At 36.6% G+C, this 27,053-nt stretch overlaps 1 protein-coding gene across 1 annotated transcript in view; it reads left to right on the top strand.

Annotated features, from left to right (window-relative positions):
- The window catches only part of esama (endothelial cell adhesion molecule a), a 42,540-nt gene that overhangs the window by 1,164 nt on the left and 14,323 nt on the right, over positions 1-27,053 (top strand). The window lies entirely within an intron of this gene.

Here is a 27,053-nt window from a genome sequence, read left to right as displayed (position 1 = left end):
GAACATAACATATAGCCATTAGGGTATGTTTTATGTTATACGTGTTATTACTACCTGGTGTGTCGCACATATTACTACCTGGTGTCATTTGCGCATTAGTAAAGGTAAACCCTTGAGTCACATGCCCTTATAAAACACTGTTATCTAAACATTTCCATGAGTAGCTAGTTTCATCCTGGGTGTGGTCATCTGCTGCTTACAGAATCATTTGACAAGCTGCTTTTCTGGTCAATAATGCCATTTTCCTTGAATTATTCTATGTGTGAAGTATAAACAATTGGCATTGTTTGGATCTGAGTGCCGTATGTAGTAATACTGTAGCAGTTGTAAGGAACGGGATATGACTTATGGCAGTACTGAGATTACTTATCATTGTTTTCTCATGTAAACATGCACAGAGCAACACATTTTGCAGGTGCGTCCTCTTCTCTCCAGTGCCTGGAAATGAGAGACGTGGGTGAAAATGAAATGGGTTAACAGCTCGGTGTTTCCTTGACTTGATTAGGTACAAAAAATGGACCAAACTTGATCAGTGTTGATGGAGGGAAGGCGAGTGAGAAATAGTGAAATGACTTGTATACTAATTGTCTATAATACTGCAACAGCAGAAGTTTGAATTGAATGTGAAATCTAGAGCTACAGGTCTCACGTTTGTAGTGCAAACCAAGGATTTACTAAACCCTTTGGAATGAAATGGCTCAGAAAAATTCCATCGCCGGTTTCTGTGTTAAGCCCAGGTGGCAGGGATAAAATTAGTTCAGAAGAACATCATAAGTTACTGTAATCCTGCATTGCTTTGGTAGCGTGTACAGGTCAAAGCTTGGCTTTTGGTAAAAGCCCTTGTTGGCCTTTTGGCGACACTGGTAAGAACAAAGTAATTTCAGGGGTAATTCAAAAGGTTCTGTTTGTTCTGCCTTTATATTTAAAGCAACTCCATGTTCCCACAGAAATGACTGCTGCTCTAGAATCTAACTGAAAAGTTTGTTGATTTAAAGTGTCTGAAAAGTATTTGGCCACTTAAAATGTCTGAACGTCTTTGCATCAGATTACAAAATATCAGATTAAGTGATATTTCTTTGAAGAAGGAATGCACAAGCAATAATAAATAAAAGATTGTCATGTTTAAAATGTTAAAAGATAGATTTGTTTAAAATTAAGACAAAAGGTATTTGGACACTTTCATGTCCATAATTAATGCAATCATTTACACCTGTATGAAATTTAGAGGGACTGTCTTAAACTTACTTTAAGAAATAATTTTAAATATTTGAAAGTATCAGAAAAGTTGGTTCTGAGAAATGCTTTAGCATCATTTGTTTGCAAATGCCTTTTGGTTTGACAACACAGAAGCGCTGTGTAGTTACAGTATGCGAAATCTCAAGACCCACAGAGAAGGAAATGAATAGTTGAATTAAGTCGTTATTTTTGTTTGTTTGTTGCACGCAAAAAGTATTCTCATCACTTGAAAAACGTAAAGATAGAGCCAATGTAGTCACTTAGACTATTTTAACGATGTCTTCAATAACTTCTCTGGGCCGGCAAGTTTCGATCCCTTAAGAAGCCTATGGAGGAGTGATCTAGCTCTCAGATTTAATCAAAAATATCTTAATTTGTGTTCTGAAGATCTTACGAGGGTGAATAATTACTGACAGACTTTTCATTTTGGGGTGAACTAACACTTTAAGTGTCCATTTTCAGCTCATTGCAGTTTTCATTTGCCATGTATGTTAGGGTTTGAGATGTGGGTTGTGTTGTGAATCAGGATGTCCCTTATACGGAAGCGAGAGGAGTCCCTCTCTCAGTGCTGAGTCCCCAGAGGAACGTGCTCAGTGCGGTCTGGGGTCATGAGAAAACTAGTGGGCGACTTTCCCAACTCTCTTCTTGGCCTATTGACATTCTTGGAAATACACTTACACATATGTGTAATGGCATCATAATCCATTTTTAAAAAGACATGCCACATCCTATTGGAGAAGTGGTTTCACTTTATTTTGATGGTCCCTTTAAAGGAGTAGTTCACTTTAAAAAAAAAAAAACTGATCATTTACTCACCCTCATGTCATCCAAGATGTCCATGTCTTTCTTTCTTCAGTCGAAATGAAATTAAGGTTCTTGATGAAAACATTTTCTCCATATAATAAACTTCAGTGGGAACCAAACGGTTCAAGGTCCAAAAGACAGTTTCAGTGCAAACTGCAAACTGTTCAAAGGGCTTTAAACAAATCCAGACGATGAATAAGGGTCTTATCAAGCGAAACGATCGCTCATTAAAAAAAAAAATAACAAAGTTTAAGTTTTATAAGCTCAAATGCTCGCCTTGCTCTGTTCTGTGATACACGTTCGTGACTCTCCTGTTCGAACTCATTTATCAAAATGATTTGGTTCATTCAACAAATGAAATGAACGAATTGACTCGGAAAAAGACTAGTCACGAACTCGCATCACAGAACAGAGCAAGGCGACCATTTGAGCTTATAAAATTTAAACTTTGTTATTTTTTTTAAATGAGCGATCGTTTTCGCTTCATCGTCTGGAATCATTTAAAGCCCTTTGAACAGTTTGCAGTTTGCACTGAAACTGTCTTTTGGACCTTGAACAGTTTGGTTCCCATTGAAGTCCATTATATAGAGAAAAATCCTGGAATGTTTTCATCAAAAACCTTAATTTCTTTTCGACTGAAAAAAGAAAGACATGGACATCTTGGATGACATGGGGGTGAGTAAATTATCAGCAAGAGTTTTTTTTTTTTTAAAGTGAACTACTCCTTTAATACATTCTGTTGACTATAAGCAATGTTGCACCTACATGTCTATTAACTCTCATTAGAGTGTTAGTATAGTAGTAGACTGGTAGGATTGGGTTAGAATAAGCTGGAATGTAGAGTTACTTATAGTCAACAGAATGTTCAAAAGGGACCATCAAAATAAAGTGTTACCTTGTAACAGAGCTCGTACAGTGATGATGTTGTAGAACAGTTGCACTTATTTACAGTAACTGCACCCACATAACACAATTTGTCTTTTGATGTGCCATTGTGTTATTGTGTTGACAAAGCACGATAAAGTAAGACTAAACATTCCACTATTATTACACACATAAATAGTCAGTATAGAACCACAGTGGCCTAAATCATTATTAAGAAAAATAAATAAATCAATATATTTGAGTGAATTATTATTTATTAAATTGGATAAGATCATACAGTCCCAGTGCAGCTCTGAACACCAATGTGTGTCTGTCCATTTATCATTCAATTTAACTTGACGTGGTGTTGTGGCAGGCTGTCGGGCCGATGTATCAGTTTTAGATACTGAACTCATGCAAGGTGACGGTTTTACTCTGCTCTCTGTCTGGTCTAACAGGAATCCATGTAACAATTCATGACTTGAGACACTGAGGTCAGACGCAGAGACTCCTTCCTGTCATCTCTCAAACACAGATTATATAATAATATATATAATAGATAATAATATCTTAAATGAGAGAAACAGAGTGTGATGCATTTCAGAGACAACACCTATGTCTTATTCAATAGCAGTTTAACCAAGCCATGCATATTTAAATTAAGGCAAATTGCAATTTTTTTGGAGTATCTTTGCACCATTTCCTAATTTGCATAATTCCTTTAGAGAACATTGAAACAACACAGACAGCGCATGCAAATGAATGTCAGCTGGTGCAATTCATTCTTGAAGTTCCATTGTGTCTTGTAAAGAAGATTTGCAAATCGTTATATGAAACCAATTAATTTAAATAATATTCTTTCATATTGGATATTGCATTCCTATTACCATAACAATATTGATTGTCCTTACCTGGCACTTAGCATCTTCACCCTTGCTTTTGAAATTTTGAATTTCTTTTGATAACTTGGCATCAAAACTATTGACATGAAACTAAATGAGTCCTGAAAATCCAGTTAATGCAACTCAGGCAAAGAGTAATCTTAGTGAGCTAGCTGAGCGCCTGTAGAGGAAGTGACAGAGTAATTACCACTGCTGAAATCCAGTGTAATCTCATATGGCTGGTCAGGAATCATCCAGTCCTGAAATGCAGTGACAGCAACTTACTGTCTGTCTGTCAGATCGTTCCTTTGTACCTGGAGTTCTCTGTTTGCACTGTCAGAAATGTTTTAACTTAAAACATTGACCTAATATGGTGGCATCTAAAATTGTATTCTGGTGAAAAATCGTATTTTCCTAGAATATAGTGCCTAGGAGGACACTGTCATTTTTAGGATTTTTTTTTTTTTTTTATGTTGTGAGAATTGTTCTTTCGGCTGCACAAGCAAAAACCTTGTCAGCATATTGGCTACAATGATCAACACTTTAAAAAAAAACTCACCAAGCGCTTGCACAGATACACACGGGAGTGTTTGAAAGCAGGCGATAATATCAGCCGATCCGTAACATATCCACTTATAGACGCCTACTTTCAAACCAATCAGAGATGTTTAAGAATCCATTCTGATCCGGAAATGCTAGTATCGTCACTTTTTTTTTGATTTCAGTATCGATTTGGTACCGAAGTCTGTACTTTTGACAACACTTCATGAGAGGGCTTCTCCCTAATACACTGTAAAAAATCCAACTTACATTTTGTTTGACAAATTCTGTTTTTAAAGTTCATTCAACTATTTAACATGAAAACGTTTACAGTACAAATGTTAGAGTATCACACTTAGGGATGCACAATATATCAGCCACCATATCGGTATTGGCCAATATATGAAGAGTTCAGATGCAAAAGCCTCTAAATCCCATTTGAAATTTTCTTCTTTAATGATGATTTTTATCAAACTTGTATATTTAAGTTCAGTGATTTCACTTAAATGGCAATGATAATTACCTATTAATTGTTATTTAAGTGAAATTACTGAACTTAAATATACAAGTTTGATAAAAATCATCATTAAAGAAGAAAATTTCAAATGGCATTTAGAGGCTTTTGCATCTGAACTCTTCATATGTTCATTTTTAACGTTATCGTTATCAACCCGATAATAAAATTTGGTTGATATATTAAAGCCGATAAATAGGAATTATTTCCTTTAGCTGAGCCACTTCAGATGCACTTTTTTTCACCATGATGTTTCTGAATTGCTTAAAATATGATTGGAATCACTTCAAAAACAAAACTGTGCAACATGCAAGTCTGTCATATATAGGCTATATAAATGAGTTATATTGAGTTTAATTATAATGTGTATATATAGTTATACATATGATTGTGTTCTTGGGACATGGCTTTTAATGTTGAGACTTTTGTTTTGTAATCAGGTTGTCAAAAATTATATAAAAATGTGGTTTTAAATTTATTGGCTAAACTGTTATCGACTTTCAAACAAAGTATTATCGGTATCAAGCAAAAGTTTCATATCGGTGCATCCCTAATCACACTGTTATCTTAAGTAAAAACACATACAGAAGCATGCACTAATATTGGGTAAAATAGTCAATTTAAAATCCACTGAACTGATTAATTTATACTTCTCGTTGAAAGAAATAATACATTTTATTGCATTTGCCATCTTGGATTTATTCTTCACAGAACGTATTGCAATGCATTCTGGGATTGGCTTTACTGTAAATATCTGTCTGTATAGCCAGAGACACAGGGAAGACAATGAGAAGAAAAAAAGATGTGGATTATTATGGAGCGAGAGTAAGGAAGAAGTTAGAGAAGGAATCAGAAGTAAGCTGTCACTGAGGTTATGCCCACCTGTCATCCCATCAGCCATTAGAGGACAGAAAGCGATACTTTACAGCTCATCAGCACAATGTCTTCTCCTGCGGCAGGGTAAAGCCTCAACCTCATTGCTGTAAGAGAAAAAAACATCCTGCACACATTAATTTATAACCTTTGAGAACAGTCATCTTCACATATAATTATATACTCTTTCTTCAGACATGAACTGAAGGGTCCTAAACCGGTGTTTACATTCTGGATACTATAACAATAATTTTGGCGCAGCTCTCATTATAAGCTGTAATTATAGACTCTCAGAGGGAGTGTTAGAATCACTGGCACACACCAGTGTTTTGGAGTGCGAAGACTTCATTATGTTAATGACATCTCCGAGGCAAAGACCCTCTGTCTCGCTGGTTTTATCCTCCCATCGGGCTTTCACAGACCAGATGCATACACTGTCAGAGCTGTTTCACAATCCTAACTAAAATGAACAGTGATTTAATTAGCATTTTAATTCTCCATTCCATGATTTACAGGAAAGATGTTACTGTAATTCAATCAAGGGTTCCAGGAGAATGGGTTGTTCCTGAATAACACATTTAGTTTAATCCAATGTGAGGTCCACAAATCTTTTTTTTTTTTTTGGCCTCTAAACTTGCAGTGACCGAATGGCCATTGCCCCACACAAGTAGTTTAAATAGGGGGGATTGATCAGGGGGCCAAGCCTCAGGCACTGACCTCTTGTTTCATGCTCTTTCATTAGCAGTGTTAAGGGTTAAATGCTCCAAAATGAGCTTATTATGTTTAGATCTAAACCTTATTGTTTAGCAGCCGCACATCTTGTGCCAAGTCTGAGCAAACACATGGAAATGGGGAAAATGTGCTTTCTTGTGGGGCAACAATCATGAATTTCATCAAAACACTGAAATGTCTTCAATAAAGAGAGCAACTGTAACATTTTAATTTTATTTATTGGTTTTGTGATTAAATTTCAGGCCGTTGCTCCTCAGCTCTCTGTGACCCTCATTGACATTTTGCGAGTGTGTTTCTTTCCTCATTAGTGACTGATCATTACTGTCATTGATTTTCTCCCTTAAATCCTTTAGTCATTAATGTGGATCCTCTTTGGCTCATTATGGAGTTATTTTTGGCTGTCATTTGCAGAAGTTGTATTGTTTGAAACTGTTTGTATTCATTCTATGTGCCTGCAAGGGCTGTTTCAATAGTAATTAATTTTTTGTAATAAATATGTTTTTTTTTTACATAAATAAATAATAAACAAAACCAATTATTATTAAAAAAAATAATTGAGAATTTAATAGAGATAATATAACATTATATCTAACAAATAATATATCTAAAATTATTAAGACAAGAATGTATGCACTGTAAAAAAGGAATATTTTGTAGTAAGTAGGCTATATTAATAATTTTACTCTAGTAAATTTACCATATTTATGTTTTTTTATGGAGTGTGTCAGACCTGCTTTTTGAATTAAATTACAGCCTTGCTACACTAAGCCATACGTGATTTGGATTTTAGTTCGGTTGCCAAAGCAACTGTGCAAAACACAGTGTCACAGATATTTTGTTATTAGTATATAACACGTGTACATACATACACATTTCTTATTTACACTGTATCTTTGCGTTGATTATAATAGCAGTTCTAGTGTGGTTGCAGCACTTGCATACTGTGTATATTAAGTGTTGCACCATCTAAATTGGAAGCGAGTGACGCATCATCTAACAAATCAACAGGTGCACTGATTTTTGAGCCACAGTGAAAATGAAACACAAAACTCTCATTTGTGGTTCTTAAAACTCAGTTATTAGAAAAAGGTGTTACTGAAATGTCTAAAAAATAACTTAAAATCCCTGATTTGCCATTGCATTTATGTGCATTTCATTTCTTAATTGCCCTACAGTCTGCTGCCAATGCAAGACAATACAGATATTTGAATGTGCCCCTGCTTTTATATCTTGAAATCTAAGCATATAGACAATTTCTATGATAATTTATGATAATTTTATCCTCCTAAGAAAGCCCTGGGGTGATGCTGTATCTCTGCGGTATATCAAGCTAATATCTCACACACTGCTGCTCCCTTCAGCTCAAACATTAGATTTGTAGATTTGAAGCAGGGTAATGCAGTATGCATTAGGACATGCATGTCGTGTGTGTGTTTGCATTTGAGATGGTGTAGATAAATCTGCGCCCCAACATCATGTCTACGTTTAAAGTTGGATCTCTATTTGACACCTCATCGCAATGTGGAAACATCTTCTATCCCAGAATGCTTTGCTCAATTCTGAAGTCTTGCAGTCTGTGAATTACAGCATGCCTGAGGATATCGGTATTCCATCCAGATCTACTCCAGATCCCCGCATTTTCAGTTAATCCCAGGTTTTCGACTGTCACCCACCCGACTTTGCATCAAATTGAATTTTTTTATTTCCCCTGTATGTTGTAACGGGGTCCTCTGAGCTCAGGTACAGATCATTTTCTCGATGTTCTGCCACCGCAATCTCCGGAGTACATTTTTTTCCCCACTTTATCTCTCCCCATCCATTTTGTTCCTAATTTATACAGGCTGGACTCCGTGCATCCCTCCATTCCCAGTTTTCTCTTGACATTTGTGGAAACACTTATGAAAATAATAACCCAGGGTCCCCCAACAGAGCGTCGCTTTCAAAAAAACACATTAAGGTGAATGAGAGAGATGTCCTGTTCTCACTCTGTGCCCAATCCATTTCTGGCATTCCCTGTCATTAGCCATTCATTCCCACTCACCACTCAGAAATAATCAGTACAGGAGGCGCACCAGGGAGTTCATCTTCTCCCCATCAGTGTAAAAATAGCCGGAGCTGTCAGGAGCAGGCCTGCTTTTGCCCTCCACTATCGATAATTCAGGCTCCTAATTACTGTGTGATACATAATTGAGCACTTGATGAAAACCTGTGAATGTTCATTTAAACAGTTTCACCTTTAAACCTGCTGCCTCTCACAACGACAGCCTTCGAGAGGTTCTGAATGCTAATGAGATTGGGAATGATTGAGAGTGGAGCATTTCTCTTTGAGATTTATGGAATTCTTCCAAAGATAAAAATACCAATCTGCACACAATGTTCAGGAATGGTTTGAGCAACAAGATGAAGTGTACTCCAAATTCCCCAGATCTCAATCCAATTCCGTGGGATGCGCTGGACCAACAAGTTCGATCCATGGCACTCTTAGAAAAAAGGGTTAATTGGGGTTCTATATATGAAGCATAGGGTTCTTTACTCAACTCCAAAGAACCTTTTATTCTAAAAAAAGGTTCTTTAATGACAAGAAAGAACCCTTTTGGGACAAAAGTTCTTTATTGGCTATTATTCATATTACATTATTCTGCAACATTTTGTAGTTGTAATTGAATTATTGTTCATTAAACTGTTGTAGTAACTTTAGTGATTTTTGGAGCAGAAAAACCGAAATGGCACTCTTTGCATGATATTGATTACCTACATAAAATTATATAATTAAATGCATTTTCTAACCCCCATACCTTGAATTTTGTGATCATTCACATGCATTCATAAATACATTTTAGGGTCTTATTACTTCTTATTTTTGAACCCTTAAAAACGGTTCTGTATAGAACCTTTTAGGGGTTTCAAATACATAGTGCTGATTAGAACCTTTTCTTCTGAGAGGGTTTCCACCTTGCAACCTTCAGGACTTGGGGACCTGCTGCTAATGTCTTGGTGCCGGTTACCACAGGACACATTCAGAGGTCTTTTAGAGTCCATGCCTCAGTGGGTCAGAGCTGTTTTAGAAGCATATGGAGGACTAACAGCATTTTAGGCGGGTGGTCCTAATGTTTTGGATCAACAGTATAATACTGAAATGATGTATCAGCTTATCTGGACTGCAGCTATCCATTTTAAGTTATACTATAGCCAGATGTTGATAACTGCAAAATGAATCATGAATTTGAATTGTTCATTACAGTCTAGAGGTCTAGTATAAAATTCAAACTGAATGCTGGCAGTCTTTTAGGGACAAATATTCTCAGGGGTCAGTGGGTAATTGAAAGAAGACTCTTTGGATAAATGGACGTGTTGTAATACATCACCAGCAGGCAATGACTGGATCAGAGAGTATTGAAGTGAGGTGCCTATTAAAAACAGAAAGATTCTGAGCGCCAGATTTGACTGTTTAATCGAGCCTGTGAGGATTAGGGTTGGATTATTCAGGCATTGCGAAGAATCAGCAAATTAGCTAGTGGGTTTAATCCGAGAATGGGACATGCACAGAATAAGCACAGATACTGTTTGAGTGTGTGTGTGGACTGTGGAGGGAATAATCAATGAAATGTGTTCTAACAATTTGACTAGCTGATATTTGACTATTTTGTGACTTGTTTTTATATAAAGTGAAGCAGCTGTTGTGTCATTTATTGCACTTGTCATTGATAATAAGAATATCTTATCTTTTGCTTTGCCTGCTTCTCAAGTTACTTATGTAAAGAGAAAAACAGAATGAGAAATTCCTTTATTGGTTAAGTATTAAAGCTTTTTACAGTTCAGAAAACTGACTTGGCTTTCTTGAACTTGAAATCAGCGTAAATGCAGGCTCAGTGTATTTACCATCAAAGCCAAGGTATCCTTTGCTTTTCCAAATCACCTTACTCCATATTAGCCTACATCTTGTGCAGGTTGATAACTTGGAAGTGACATTGAAATCATTCTTCAAAGCTTTATAAAGACATGAAAGATTTGAAATGCACAGTTGCAGAGGATTACTACGCCGCCTGAGGATCGTGTACATGGTAGTACTTTGCATTTCACACATTTTAGCTTAACTGGAAATTTATATCATTTCTGGAAACACTATGATACACCTTTAGATTCACATTGCTGAGCATTCAGCTGTCGCAAATTAACTTGGAGATTAATTTTCACATTTCTTTTGAAGCTTCAGTGTTTTGGCTGGGAATGATAGTTGCAGCTCTGAGTGATACAGCTGTCAAACCTCCACGCAGGTGATAAGTTGTGCGCCCATGATGGAAGTTTGTCCCTTGAGTGAGGTTACTATTTCTGGTGACAGAATTAAGGTAAATCTCATGACATTTCATTCTCATGACTGACTGAGCAGAGAACATGCTCAGAGAAATGGAACATCTTAAGAATTATTTATTAATACAGCAAAGTGGAGTTTGGAACTTGCTTACTGAAGTTATTGGGGCACGGCACGTACTTAAGTTTGTCCTGGGTTGTCTGATCAAATTGTCACAATCACAGATGAGAGAGAGCAAAAAGATTTTGACAATCGCCTTAGTCACTGTGGTTCAGATAGCAGCATTCTCATCTCTTTCACATGAGGCAGACCTCCGTAGCCCTCAATCGGGTCATGGGGTCTATACGACCCCAATCGACTTTTACTTACGGTAATAAAAAAAAAGGGTTCCCTTCATCTCAGTGGAATAAGATTTTGTGACTTTTCATACATTATCTATCTATACTGGGCTTGATTCGGTTGTTCTGGAGGTATGTAAAAAAAATGTTTTACACTTCGGGTCTTCGGGGTCAATATAACCCCACATTGAAATGAATGGGAAATGTGAAAAAAAAAAAAAACTATATATATTTTCTGTGTCAAAAAAAAATAAAAATCTGGCATAAATCTGAAAATTTTTACACAGAAATGAAGGCCTACTAGAGCATAAATGCAATGGATCATAAAAAAATAATATTTCATATGCAAGCTAGTGGTGTAGTTGAGGAATTGTGTGGTATATGGATAAAAAAGTACTTTATATCTCCAAAAACACAGCATTAATGAATAGATGAGAAGTAAACAAAAAAATTATATATTATTTGTATGATTAAAAATGTATTTTTTTGTACAATTACTCAATCAATTGTTGGGGTCGTACAGACCCTGAAGTCCAGAAGTGTAAACGGGAAACGAAGACCATTTGAAGGTTAAAATCAGGACTTTAAAATCAAATTTTGTTTGAAAACAAAAAGGATAGGAAATGTATTACTATTAAGATATTATGCAATTGTATAGACTGGTCTGGCTGCAGTCTTGTTGAATGAAGAGTGTTTTTGTTGCCTTTTTTGCAATAACAAAAATACTACTATTGTTCATCGTCCAATAATCCTAAAATGGCCCAATATTAGTGGATTAATCGACAGATTGATGTATTTATCAACTGATATTTCATGGTATTTTATGTTTTGGTATTCCAGCTCTGTATGTACTGTATCTTTTTTAAGAGTGAGGTCTGAACTCCTCTTTTTTTAGTGTACTGCTAGTAATACAGAACAATTGCCTGTTTTTGCCTTATTAGCTATAATTGTCTCTGCATTTCTACATTTTAATGTTTTAAATTGCAATGCTATTTGTCTCAATAGTGTCACTTTTTTTTTCAGATGCCCTGATTTATGATTTGAACACTAGTTTCTGCTCCCCCTCCATAAAAAGTAATTACAAGAAGTACTGTGCATTCGATATGCTTCATTGCAGTCCCATTAGTAGCAAGTTTGTTTACCAAAAGATAATCTGTTATAATGCTTAAATCTTTGTGTAAATGTCTCATATGTAATTAAAAAGCCACACAGGCAACCAATTTAATACTGGGTGGCCTATGTGGTTCTCCATAGTGAAACTGCATTTTTAATTAAAATTTTGTGGTCGAAGGTGTCTCACAAATAACCCAAAATAATAGATATTTAATTTTTTTTTTTTAATTAAATGCCTACAGTTGTCTGTTGACCCACAGATTTCTGTATCCGCTAGGTATTTTCGGTAACACTTTATTTTACAGTGTCCTTGTTACATATGTTACATGTACTTGCATAGTAATAACAGTATAATTACATGCAACTAACCCTACCCTAACCTACAGTAAGTACACGTAGTTGCTTAATATTACTCAGTACTTAAATATATAATTACACTGTAACAATGACGCCTTAAAATAAAGTGTAACTGTATTTTCAAATACTAATGCCTTGTGGAGAGGTTTATAGACCATTTCAAGGACGTAATCATTAACAAATCACGGATGTGTCAAAACAAGCGCGTACTTCAAGTCTAACATACATGGAACTGTTATCTTATTTACAAAAACTGAAAATAAACAATGATGTGGAATTACTTTTCGCAAACTTTTCACACAGAACATTAAACGTTCGTTCACCTGAAGTATCGTATCCATATAAATATCATTACCTGGTTGATACAGCAAGAGATGCGGTAAAAGCATAGATCATAAATCGCAGTCTGGATGATTAACAATAACGTTCGTAGTGGAAAGGTTGGGAACATTTGATCAAAATATGTGGGCGATATTTGTCTTGTTTTGGGTGAATCTGAAGAAAATCATTATGGTTTGTCGATAAGGTGCCCAGAAAGGTCATTAGTTTACATTGCATTTGCATGGATGGATCAGCCTGTATCTATACAAATACTAAATTACATTTCTAACTACTGTATGTGCTAGTAAACTAATTTGCCATGCTAATTTAATACATTTCAAAATGTGTGTGCCTAGGTTTGTTGCTAGGTTTTGTTAAGTCAATAACCCTGTAATAATCCTTTTAGATAAAAAAAAAAAAAAAAAAACTTTCAGATTAGTAAACATACAAACCCACTTTGTTTTTAGATTGATCCAAAACCAGTGGAAGACATCGACTTTTCCAAGCCGGTCAGACAAAGAGCACTTATGAATAGAACATAGATTATAGATCCTTGAAGGGAAGGGAAACATTTGCAGAAACTTGATTAATGACATGCAAAATATGCACACACACACACACACACACACACACACACACACACACACACACACACACACACACACACACACACACGCACACACACACACACACACACACACACACACATATACATACATATGAAGACTTCAGATGCAAAAGCCTCTAAATGCCATTTGAAATTTTCTTCTTTAATGATGATTTTTTATCAAACTTTTATATTTAAGTTCAGTAATTTCACTTAAATAACAATTAATAAGTAATTATCATTGCCATTTAAGTGAAATCACTGAACTTAAATATACAAGCTTGATAAAAATGATCATTCTAGAAGAAAATTTCAAATGGCACTTAGAGGCTTTTGCATCTGAAGTCTTCATATATATATATATATATATAACTGTAAATGTCCAAGGAACAAACAAAGATGTCACTTTCTTAAACCAATGTTGAAATGGTCTGTAATGGCTAAAATATCTCTCTTTAAGGTTTGTATTAAATTTAAGCCCTTTTATTCTGAGGAAAAGGGGTCTCTTTGTGTGGAAAACATTTCTCTTTAACATTCTTTGCAAAATAACATTATTAGTGTTTTCTTTTGAAATACAGGAAGGAAAAGTAGAAGGAGGGTGGGAGAAAGAGGGAGAGGTGGAGAGAGAGAGCAATAAATTATGGAAGAGACAGCATTTAGGCCTTTCCTTTTTCTGACTCTCCACTTCCTCTTCGACCGCCTGGCACTCCCTGATAAGCTCCAGCATTCCCTCACCAGGCAATTCCACTGTTCCCAGATCACCTCGATAACGCCACCAAATAAATAAATACATTTCCCTGAACCTGAGAAACGCAAACTTCTCCAACAAGAAAACGCTGTCAGTCTGAACGATTGTGGTTTAAAAGTTGACTTTTTCCAGCGGTGGTATGTGTAAATTGACTTTTTTTCTTGGGTTTTATATGAAAATAGTTTTCAGTAAGTCATTCTGGAATTGAAACGATTTTCCAAGCCTGTTTTGCAGAATAAGCTTTCCATCGAGATGGAAGAAGTCACAGCAAAATTATCGCGGTCACTGTTTGGAAGGTCTGCAATCTAATCTCCAATGTTTAAAGGGAAATGTTACTCTGTTACCCAGGCCTCCACCCATCCTTCCTGAAAATAGACCTGAAGTCTTGTAAAAGAACGCTTTGTTGGTATTCAGTAGCAGACGCTATTGTTTATTGTCCCCCGGGATGCGCTACAACAATGTGTCCTGTCGTTTTGCAGACGCGCATTGAATGCACTCTGTAGGTGAAGAGATGGCAAAAACAGACATATTGCAGATCATCCGTTCATAGAAATAACAAGTGAAGCTTTTGCTCTTCATTCAATATCTTGCAACTCTGATCTACTTAACCTAACTAGCCTAGCTTCTTAAGACACTTGTTCATTGCTAATTCTGTCTGCTCTGTTTAAGATTGTTGAATTGCTTGACCATTTGTCCGGTCATTGCCTGTGTGGTGGTAATCTTGGATATTTGTGAAGGTTTTGCCTGAGGTATCTCACTTCTATTGCTTTGAAAGCTTGGATTGAGTGTAGAGCTGCTCACATCTAAAGACAGCTTTGAGCCGTGAGAAGATTAAAGGAGAGAGACGAGGCTTAGACACTGCTAGAGAAGACCAGCCCAATCTCAGAAAGTGCAAAAGGAGGGTGTTGTGACTGAGGGAGACGGAGGTGGTAGGATGTTCATAGACTTATCTCACCTCCAGTTAATCATCTTAAACAAAACATAAAAAACCTATCCAAGGTACTAGGGGTGTAACAATATATCGTGCCACAATGTATCGGCATAAAAAAATGGCGATACATATCGTGGATAGTGACAATATGTATTGTGGATGGTTCACACAAAATAAAAATTACTGTGTGAAAAAATTCTCACAAAAGTTTTAGTGTCAGTACTACATTAAACTACTATATATAATGTTGTTTATAATGTATAATAATGGAATGGGGGAATATTTGTGGGTCCTGATAATACCAAATGACTTGTGTAACTTTGTGTGTCCAACATTATATTAAATATATCTAGTCAGAAAAACTCACAACAGCCCCACACAGTTATCGACAAAGTGGTATATGTAGGCACACGAGATCCTTTCTGTGATGCAATTCGGTAGTATCTGAATAGTTGTAGAGGATATGATAGAGACTTTGACAAACACAAAGAAACATATACATATATATATATATATATATATACACACATATATATATATATACATATATACATGTATCCGTATTAGTGTTAGTGGTGGCAGTATCAATGATAGTATTTATAATGATAATATTCATGACAATAATAGTAATATAGGCTATAGCAATCTACAACAGTAGTGACAATAGCAATATGACAATAAGAATACATTTAATTTTATTTTTATTGCACATCTGCTCTAAACTCTGGGTCAGAGGGCTGACCCAGAACTGCCAGTGAGCGCAACCAACAGGCCCCCCAGACACAGATGTTTCCCCTCGATTCAATAACACGATTCCCCTCCACCACCTTCAGTGACACCCAACCCCCATCGTTATACTTCTGGGCTACATTGAGTTTTTCCACCGGGGGACCACAACAGGCACCTCCAAACCAAGCTCCCCTAGTCTGTTTGTGACCTGACACAGCCAAGTGTTATTGGTGGTTGGGTCCCCCCCCCCTTTTTTTTTTTTTTTTTTTTTTTTTTCTTTTTTTGTTTTGTCCCATGGTTTGGACCGAGGCGTACACTGGGTAGCTCCCTAGCCAGAGACACCACATCCAACCCTGGTATCACTTAAAAAGAATTATTTTACTTGATGGGAGGGGTTTGGCTAGAGGTAGTGAAGGGGAAGGGCCATTTAGTCCAATCACTAACAGGGCGTGCTAGCCGCGCCCACCAACAGCACCCGGGCCAGACGCCCGACCCAGTTAAAAAAATAAATAAATAAAATTACATAAAAATAAATAGTAATAGTAAATAGAAAATAATGTTACTAATATTTATACGTAGTATTTTCTGACTGGTTACTTATAGAGAGAAAAGAAATGGGGGGCTCATAATTCTATAATAATAATAATAATAATAATAATAATATATTTCATCTTCCATACTACCACCACCCTATAAAGATATATAGCAAATAGTGATAAAATGCAGATTATAAAAGTATACAGCTTATCAAATATTATACATATACACATATACAAACATTTATATACACGTACACATAGAAAAAGTGCAAGAATATTTGTGTAAAATAATTCAATATTTTCAGCTTCAGAATCATGAATATTGTTATTCTGGTGTCACCATTGTCCTTGTGTTACAAGCACCGAGTCCAAGCCTATTCATTTAAACCCACAATGTAATTTCAAAGTTAGCATTTTAATCAACAGAAATTTTTTGTTAAACTTTTACCATAAGTCTTGGAGAGTATCGCAATAATATCGTATCGTGAGTTCAGTATCGTGATATGTATCGAATTGTGACATGAGGGAATCGTTACACCCCTACAAGGTACTCACGTTTTATGGTTCTGCAAGATCACAAAGACATTGTGATATTTCTTCGAGGTCAGTCTCTTAGGGGTGTCCAGATCTCAAACAGGCGGATTTGGACAGATGGTGGCGCTCAGTGACGCCTGTTTGTCAGAGCAGATCAGAAACCAGCTTCACATTCTGTCGAAAGTGTTGATCCTGTAGAACTCTTGCGTTCCATTCCTTCCAACATTCCATTCCTCAATTTCTCAATTTCTATCATAATTTATAATTATGTTAAAAAAATAAGTTATATAATGTAGGCTTGATTCATTTAAAATATATATATTATATTTTTATATAAGATAACTGATAAGACTGTCATTAAATTTTGGAACTAACTAACGCTTCTGTTAATCAGCTAAGTGATCCTATTTTTTTTCTCAGAATAATGTTAAAATGTCCAAATATCATCTGAATAATTCATCTGCTGTCCATCGCTTTAAATTACATGGTATTAAATAGTTGTTGAACATCCTTTTCACTCATACAGGATTTCAAAAACTTACAAATGTGTGAATTTCGACTATGAAAGGTATTTTAAAAAGTTGTTTTATTATTATTTGAGAGGCCTTTGTTGATGTGTCTGGGTTTGATTTTGGGCTACAATCGTAATGTGGGCAGCAGAAGAATGTTTGCCTTCCCACTCATTTGCTGTTCTGGTAGATAAATAGCGAACTGGTGTGGTGACTGAAATAAATGTCACTGATGGCTGTAGAATGTGTCTGGTGTGTGATATAGTATGACGTATAGTAATACAAAATACAGTTTTGACAGTAAGGATTATCTATGTATTTCTGTTCCCTCTCAATAGGCAGGTGTATGGTTAATTTCGGACCCTGTTTATCTTTTAGTGCATGTGTTTGGGGTGTGTGAGAGGGATTTCTGGAACAGACTGCCCATTGAGATTTCTAGATCAGACAGATCATTAACCCTGAACAGTCAGTAAGCCTTTTGGCTTATCTTGCCACCATCTTAATTCACAGATTGAGTAATTAGTTTGTCACACCTTCATCTGAAAAGCTTTAGATTATCTCATTTGTATCATTTTGAGAAACAGCATTTTATATGCATATGAACACTCTTATTTTTCATTTTTCCATTTATTAACTATATTGGCATAAACTGAACATGATCCAACCTCGCATGTAATTTCTGGGTATGCTTCACAATCTACTACTTTCTCCCTGTGGCGCAAACACCGTGACCTTATTATATATATTTACTCTGGGAATTGAAGAAAATGTTGACCAAACACTCATAAATTCAGCAATAATGGTCAAATCCAATAGCTAAGTCCAGTGAGCAAACACGCAATCTCATGCAGTTACCCCAAATGAGAACTGCAAAGTGACGTGCAGTGTGGAGGCGTGAAGGAGATGAAATGCCGAGGTGCAACCGTGAGGCGTGTTCTGCTGCATTTCTGTGCCTTCAGCAGTGTGTACTACACCGGCACTCATTCTCGATGGGAGGCAGGTAAATGCTTCGGTGGTCCTGGTGGACCGCTGTGTCTGGCCATTTCTTGTTTTGAACTCATAGATTCTCAAGGTCAGACTGTGCACTCAAGTGCAAATAGCTTTTCTAGTGAATCCTTGCACCAGACAGCTCTTGACAAAAATCACACTGAGATGCAACCATCCAGCTTGCTGATGCGTTTACCTGAAGAGTGGAGGCGGGCTATCATTTGGAGGGGAGGGGGTTAGCAATGAGGTCTAAAAACTACGGCTGTGCCATTAATCGTAATTGATTTTTCATTTCCGATTTTGGCTTGCATGAAAAACAGATATTTGACTGGAAGCGATTATTGTGCAGCACCCACAGTCTGTCCCGTTCCTTTCACTCACAGTGGTGTGCTTTCGTTCCTCCCCAAAAGCCCAAACTTGAAGCTAAATGAGTGTTGTAAAATGCAGTTTACTGTTGCTAAACTGCGGGATGTGCTTGATATTAAACAGTGTTATTAAAAAGCCTCGAAAGATATACGGTTCCCTAGACGGCCTCCTGTGCGCACGCTCCGAGATGGGGCGAAACGTGCATGGCATATGTGATGTACTGTATACTGTGGGCTTCAGATTCTCACGTAAATGGTCAAAACACAATTTTTGTATAATTGTCCTTGTAAACGCAGTCGGTTATGTCTTAAGTGAATGTAAACACTGAGAAAGAGCACTATGTAACTGTATATTGGGTCTGTGCATTAGCTCTTAAAGGGACAGCAGCCTAATAAATCTGCTGCAGTCATTATTGTTAATCAAACAACAAAAGACAAAGATAAAATCACTCACTGCTCTTGAATGAATAAACTAATTTTAATAAGGATTATATTTAATGTATAGTTTCATTAATTTATTTTTGGACAGGGACAATGTAAAATATACATTCATCTTAGAAAGGAGAGATGCATTTCACCAGGTTGTAGCACTTGTGCTAATTTCCACCTGTAGTCCCTGATTTACATTTGCTTACTCAATTATTCAATGTCTGTTATAGGTTATTACTTATCTGAATACCACTGTTAGTACATATTTCTAAAAACTTATAGCACTGTTTATTTAATTTGTATAATTTGTTGCTTTTGTTTGTAATTTAGTTTATTTCTTTTATTGCATTGCTAACTTCTTGTCTTCTTTAACTGTTTTGAAGACTTTTTCCTTACTTTAACCCAGTATTAGTTTTTGCTGATGTATTGATAATTGTAACATTTTACTGAGATTTGAAAGACTTGTATCATGAAATATCATTGATCATATAATATCTTCCACCAATAATCATGATCATATCACTGATCATTAACACTAATAATATCACTGATCATATCTCCCACCAATAATAAAAAAAATCGTGATTATGATTGTTGCCATAATTAAGCGGCCGGATTAAAATCTGTAACTTATCTATTTATTTATTTATTCTGTATTTTTGTATGTTGTATTATATATTAATCTTTTTAATTTGTATTTATCTTTTTCGTTTACATTTATATTTGTCATATCATCTTATTTATTATTATTATTATATAGACTTGTCTGAGAGTCCTTGAAGTCAGTTATTTGAAAATCTGGATTTGTTACGTCTCCGCTGGGGAACACAGATTTCAGTCAATGTCAGGAATTATTTTGAAAAACACTTTGAAGTCAGGGCTGGATTTGGTTTTTGCTTTGAATTTGCTTTTATGAGATCAGCGCTGACTGAGTGTCGTATTCAAAACCTGCTGGGTAACTCTTGATGAGCAAAATCCCCTGATTGAGAGGCGTATTTATCTCAATAACGGCTCCCCTCGAGCCCATGGCCTGGATCAAATTTCTCTGGCAACACAACTAAAAGGATTATGACACAGGTAACATCCCAGTGTCATAATGCAATCACCTGAACTGGTATAAACATCACAAATATGATCCCAGATCAGCAGGCCTCTAATGAGATTTGTTACGCATTATGAATATCAAGCCCTTAGCTGCGGTTAAGCTTTATGTGGGTCGTGGGTGTCTAGATCATGATTAACCCATGAGCAGCTTGATGGAAAATATTACTTGTCTATAAAAATGACATCACTGCCGTTACACCTCTATGACATCAGCTGTGAACTAAAGCTCGCTTTTTATGACATCGGGTACATTTAGAAGGCAATAATAACTGATATAAAAAATGTGAAATAAGTCTTCCTGCTGTTTCAACTTGAGTCGCTCCATTCAGTCGGATGTTAAAAGGAATATTGCGGGTTACTTATAGCTGAATCTCTATGTGCACCATAGGTTATGTTTTAATATATTGTGCAAAGGGATAGTTCACCCAAAAATTTAATTTACAAACTCAAATCAAACTCGATAAGGTGACATTCACTGCTGTTATAAAGCTTGGAAGAGCCAGGACATTTTTTTATAACTCTGTCTGAAAGAACAATGTCATATTCACCTACACTCTTAGAAGAAAAGGTTCTATATAGAACCTTAAAAGGTTCTATCAGCGCTACGTATTTGGAACCCCTAAAAGGTTCTATACACTCTTAAAAATAGAGTATATAGAACCCTGGGGTTCCATTCTTGGCCAATAGAACCTTTTACCAAAACAAATGGTTCTATATAGAACAATTTTGGAGTTCCATATATGTAGCGGGGGATGGAACCATTTCTGGTTCTAAATAAAACCATTTCTTCTAAGAGTGTAGGGTGGCTTGAGTGTGAGTAAATCATGGGGCAATTTTCATTTTTGGGTGAACTTAACCCTTTATTAAACATAAATGTGTAAATGCATATGTACATACACAAGTGTGTTTGTGCTTTACCTTTATGCTTTTTGAGCATATGTTTATTTGCTGGTCAATAGACATTAAGTTTTTGGGGGGACTTTCCTTTTGAAAGAAAGAAGTAGCAGCATTATCTATTGTGATTGTTTGTTTCTGTTGTCTTTTGCTGGGACTTTTGGAGTTTTATCTGCGGTTGAAATGGTCCCTGCAGGAGTTTTGTCAAGGGTGGTGACACTCTGTAAATTGTTATTTTTTCCATAAACCGCTCGTCACTGTTCTCCCAGGGACTGTGTTTTCATAACTCGCTGTTTTCAAATCAAATGGTTTTGCTCTGTTCTGGCTATTTTACTCTCTATTGAAGCGGGAATTCATGCTGTGGATGTGCTGTTAGATACACAGTTGAGAGTTTGATCACAGACCCGACCTCAGCAGAAGGAAACATGACCGGCCCCAGGATGTGCATGCGTGCGTGCGTGCGTCTGTGTGCCGAGACGTGCCACAGGATCCACATCCTTTCCGCTTCTGTTTGTTTCTGTTGATCCTTAGGTTAATCAGAACTCCTCTAATGCAGAAACGCAAAACAGAGATTAATTACGCCCAAACACAAAATCGTGACCTGCTGTTCCTGCTCATGCTATTTTTTTGTGGCCTTTTAGCCTCCCATATCATGTGCTTTACCCATCAGTAATGGCCTTGTGTGTTTTTAAGACCGGTTTAACTCTGGGGTTGCAGTGGCGGATCAAGGCTGTATGTATTTTTGCGACCGAATCGCTAAACTGATGTGACACCGTGGGAATGTTAAGTCTTCTGAGAGTGTAATGTAATCCATCCCCCATAATGCTCAGCCGGTCTGGTGGTGCTGCTAACTTTAGTGCAAATATTTTTTGGCTCAAAACTGACATTTTCAGCTATATATAAAAATAATTTTGAAGTAGCACTGTGGCTATTTGTTTTGGTGTCATGAAGATAAAAGACTGAAAAAGGGGCATAACGAAAGCTCTGTTTTCCTTTTTTGATTGTATTTTGTCCACGCGATTCTTTATTCAGCTCAACAAACATTTGTTTGATTGGTTCTCATGTCAAATTAAGATTAATGTCTCACTCAGCCTACCAGAGAGACTTTATCTACTGCTGTGGTCAAGCTTCTGACATTTGAAGAGCCGCCTTGAATCGAAAAGTCCGTAATGCTCCTCAAAATCAGTCCAATAAACTTCATCCATTCAAGAGTGAGCCGTATCTCTTTACTGATAGAAAGAATCACTCTAGCTCTGCGGAGAGTAGAGATAAGGCCTCAGTCTCAATGATTTATCTGCACTATTTTCTATATGATTTAGAGGACTGGAGCTAGTAATTACGTTGTCTTCACAGTTGGGTAATTAGTTTTTGAACATTCATCCTCAGCATGCGGCTTAATAGGTGGTTTGCAGTCACGTGATTGTGTTGACACGCGGAATGCAGATGGAGGGCAAGGAGTGAAGAGCGCAATGTACAAGATGGAGGAAAATCCGTACTGTACTACTTTAGACGCTATTACAAGAGAAATATATAAACATAAAATCGAAACATATGTTGGACGTGATCCTTACGTTATGAAGAGGACCGATTTTTCAACTGAATTGAGAGATTTTTCTGCCATCGAGGCTGTAGATATCAGCAACTAACTCGTCTTACAGACATACTTTGACTTTACAAAGTTCGGAAACTGGTACGTTACACAAACAGCCACATAAGTGTATTTAAACACCGGAATAATGTAATTATAAGCCACATAAATAATTTATTAACTCACATTTGACGAAGTGATCACTGCACACACACGGGCATTTTCCCATTCGGCTCCTCCCGACCGCAGACGTAGGTTTGCAAGGCATTTTTCCCGGTGTTTTTCTGTCAATTTCATGTATTTTCCACCCTTATGAACAACAACTTTTGGCACACGATAAAAACTCCTCATGGTTTAATCGATTTGAGCAACCATAAACGACGCAAAATATCGGCATTTTGAGTGTGTTATAGTGCTTCCTAAATATAGAAAATCTCTTCCTGCCCTCCATCTGCATTTCGCGCCATGGTAACGCAGTGGCGTGACGTCATATGAAAACAAGCTATTGACCTATGGCTAAGCCACGCCCCCTCCACTCACTCGGACAAACAGTCAACATTCGGGGACAGGCGTTATGGCAGCCGTCACACTAGGAGACATTTCACAGGAGGCAATTAGTGATTTTTGGAGACAGAAAGATTATATATCATCTCGATAAGTCACCTAAAGGGCCTTAACTATGCATTGAAGGGTTATATTAATAATTTTATTGTTGAGAAGGTCGATGAAAAGCTTCAGCTCCAGGCAAAAATGTACAGGTCACAGTGTAAACGTGATAAACCGCAACCGTTGCCATCACCGTTTGGTGCTACAGTATTTTCATGAATCATTCAGCACAACAATGTTAACATTTGATATCTCGGTTATAAGTGACATGATGTACAACGCAGCTAGAAGCTAACGTTAACGTTTTCTAATGTTAGGCTAATGTTACGTTAGAGATTTTAAAGATAACGTTATTGAATTAACTTAGAACAGATGTAGACATCCTTGTTTAATTTATCCACGTTTAGTTGGTGTTGTGGTCTACCGCATAACTTAATCCAGAGCAGACACTTATCTCGGTCGAGATGTGGCTTGGGAAAAGGGTAAAAGAAATAGACGCCGTCGCCCAGCCTCTCGGGAACCTATAGTGTTGGAGTTGCATGTACACACCGTTTGACCATTTTAAACTTAAAATGACAAGAAAAAACGAATGAAAACTGACTAACTGCAATGCATTTCAATGGACGTGGAAGCAGAGAATGTCCGAGTGTATTGGGTTAGCTGCACACTGTGATTGGCTCATCGCGTTTGAGGGCGTGGCCTCGATATTATCATAATAATGAAAGTTTAAAAAGAACAGCATTTCTTTTAGATTTTTTTTGTAACATGTAAAATCTACTGTTGATTTTTATCTATTTAAAGTGTCCTGTGGTCATTTCAGTCAGTTTAATGTCACGCACCACTGTGCCTTTTCAGGTTTCAATTAATATTGTACATTAACATGGGCTTTCTCATTTCACCTGTCAGTACTCGGTTTCATATCACTCATTATGACAGCAGTGGTGTGATGTTAGATTAATACAGCATTGAACAGAGCTGATAGATGGCGTCTCTGAATCAGATTAAAGGCATGATATTTGTGTGTCACCTTATAGCCTATGTGTGTCACAGATGATCACATTTTGCGACTCCTGTAAAACACAGTGTAATCCCAGCACAATTCATCATGTTAATCCACTGTTTACTGGACAGATTCCATCACCTGCCATCTCTTGGTATTGTACAGATTTGACTCCCAGCTGTCAGTCAGTATGTTGAACTGATCAGATCTGGGCCAGAGGAGCATCCTGAGCACAGCCATTGAAGCAGGAGGAGTCACAAGGGCTCATAATGAAGTTATTTCAAGATCTTAGACGGAGACACAGCTGTGTGTTTGTGCCCTATATGTTTGTGTGTGACCTTACATACATGTGCTGTTGGAGTGTGTCCCAGTCTTTGTCTTATCTGGCCCAGCTCTCTTTCCTGTATCCCTGTTTTAACACAATGCACAGGAAACAGGAAAGAAGGAAACAGGAATACACTGGAGTTAAAGGGTTGGTTTACCCAAAAATGAAAAGCATGTCATTAATGACTCACCCTCATGTCGTTTCAAGCCCATAAGACCTCCGTTCATCTTTGAAAAACAGTTTAAGATATTTTAGATTTAGTCCGAGAGTTTTGTTCCTCCATTAAAAAATGTATGTACGATAAACTGTCCTTGTCCAGAAAGTAACTAACCCACAAATAAAGACATCATCAAAGTAGTCCATGTGACATCAGTGGGTTAGTTAGAATGTTTTGAAGCATCGAAAATACATTTTGGTCCAAAAATAACAAAAACTACGACTTCATTCAGCATTGTATTGTCTTCAATCTTCGCAAACATGTCTAAGGATTTCCACACAGTGGAAGATTTGGCATATTTATTTGAACCGGAATACACGGACGCATCAAATACACGTCAGCAGCGTCTTAGGTCATTTTCATTTTTGGGTGAACTAACCCTTTAAGACTTCACTTTCCTGTGTTGTGCTTATGTCAACGTCAGCCCAGTATTAAGATGCAACAGCCATCATTTAAAGAACAAGCAAAACTGGTTTCAGATTAGCATATGTACAAATTCTTGGGTGATTCCCATGAAGCCCATTTCGCCATATACAGGTGAAATGTATTTCATGAAGAATAATTCTTTAGGGCTGTTACCAATTTTATTTTATTTTATTTTTTCAAATAACAATCATTACAGTACAATCATTGTTTAAATGTGTGATTAAAATGCAATAATGTGTTTTGAGTTAAATGAGCATAAATTAAAGGCAATACCAAACAATGCTATTATGTATTGAACTATAAATGTATAAATACATATAAAATGTTATAAAGATATATAGTTATAAGTAAATAGATTTTATTTATTCATTATATTTCTGAAATATGACCAAGACAAGTTTCTTGCAGGTTATTTGCCGCTCTATTTCTCGCCTATTCTGACTTGTAGAAGGCATTTTTCCAGTTGTCTTTATGAAGTCAGACTTCTAGTCTCGGTCTGCCCATTTTTCACTATCCACATGAATCAAATTTCTCTCTGCACACTCATTACCGCTTCAATTAACCTTGAGCCACTCATCTGCACTAAAGTCAATTGCAATCCTTTTCATTGGCACAGCCACCCTCACGGCTCTCTCATACACTCTCTCTCTCTCACACACACACACACACACACACACACACACACACACAGATATTTTGGATAACACGCAAGCTTACTTCTGCAATTAAACTATAATGGCTTACAAATATTTCTCAAATGAACCAAACAGTGTCACAGTTAGAGCTGATCGAACTGATGCTCTCGAGCATCGTCTGTAATTACTGAGAGATAGAGAGAGTAGAAGAGATTGGAAAGAGAAAGAGGAAGAGTTGAAATGAGTTATGGGAATAAGACTTTTCTTGTCAGATAAGGAGTGTGTCAGAGGACAAACTTGCCTGGTGTCTCTACATGAGTCGGAGACAAATAAGGATGTTCAAGTTTTTTTGTTTTAAAAGAAGAAATCTTTGTAAATTCTGCAATATCTTTTATTTTTTTTTAATTTTTTTTACAAAAAGCAGTGTAACCAAGTAAATGGTTTAATGGTTTTCTTGTCACATGACCACAAAAGGGCTTCATGTCATTGCTTCATTTCAAGGGCTTTATAGCATAGCTCTGCTTTTTTTTTATGAAACTATAATAAAATATGCAAAAATCCTAGACAGTCACACCACCTACAGTAAATGTGTTAGAGCATTAATTATATCTTCTAATTGGGCAATTTGTCTATATTACTAAAATCATCAAATAGTTTAAACACTTGTCTCTTTTCGTTCAGTAAACAGACTTTTGTCTGCATTTTAAAATTCTGTCCCTCAGATGGAAATGTGCCCTGAAGCCTCACAAATAAAATCCTCACTACCACATTATGAAACCACATCATAAAAGTTTTATCAGTAGCATGAAGAAAGCCATCAGTCAATCTCTCAGATCTACAGTGTACGTCTCCACCCCAGATATCAGTTATCTGCTTGATCGTATCAAGGCTTTATAGTTGAGATTTGTCATTTTCCGTTGACTCTTTTTGTCAGAGCATCTATAATAATTTTGGGTGTTAACTTGTCTTGCATGCAAAGGCCTTCTGTCTCAGATCTG

This window comes from Pimephales promelas, chromosome 23 (assembly GCF_988280905.1).
Source record: "Pimephales promelas chromosome 23, fPimPro1.hap1.1, whole genome shotgun sequence".
In the NCBI taxonomy this organism is placed as follows: domain Eukaryota; kingdom Metazoa; phylum Chordata; class Actinopteri; order Cypriniformes; family Leuciscidae; genus Pimephales; species Pimephales promelas.
This window is presented reverse-complemented; position numbering and strand designations above follow the sequence as displayed.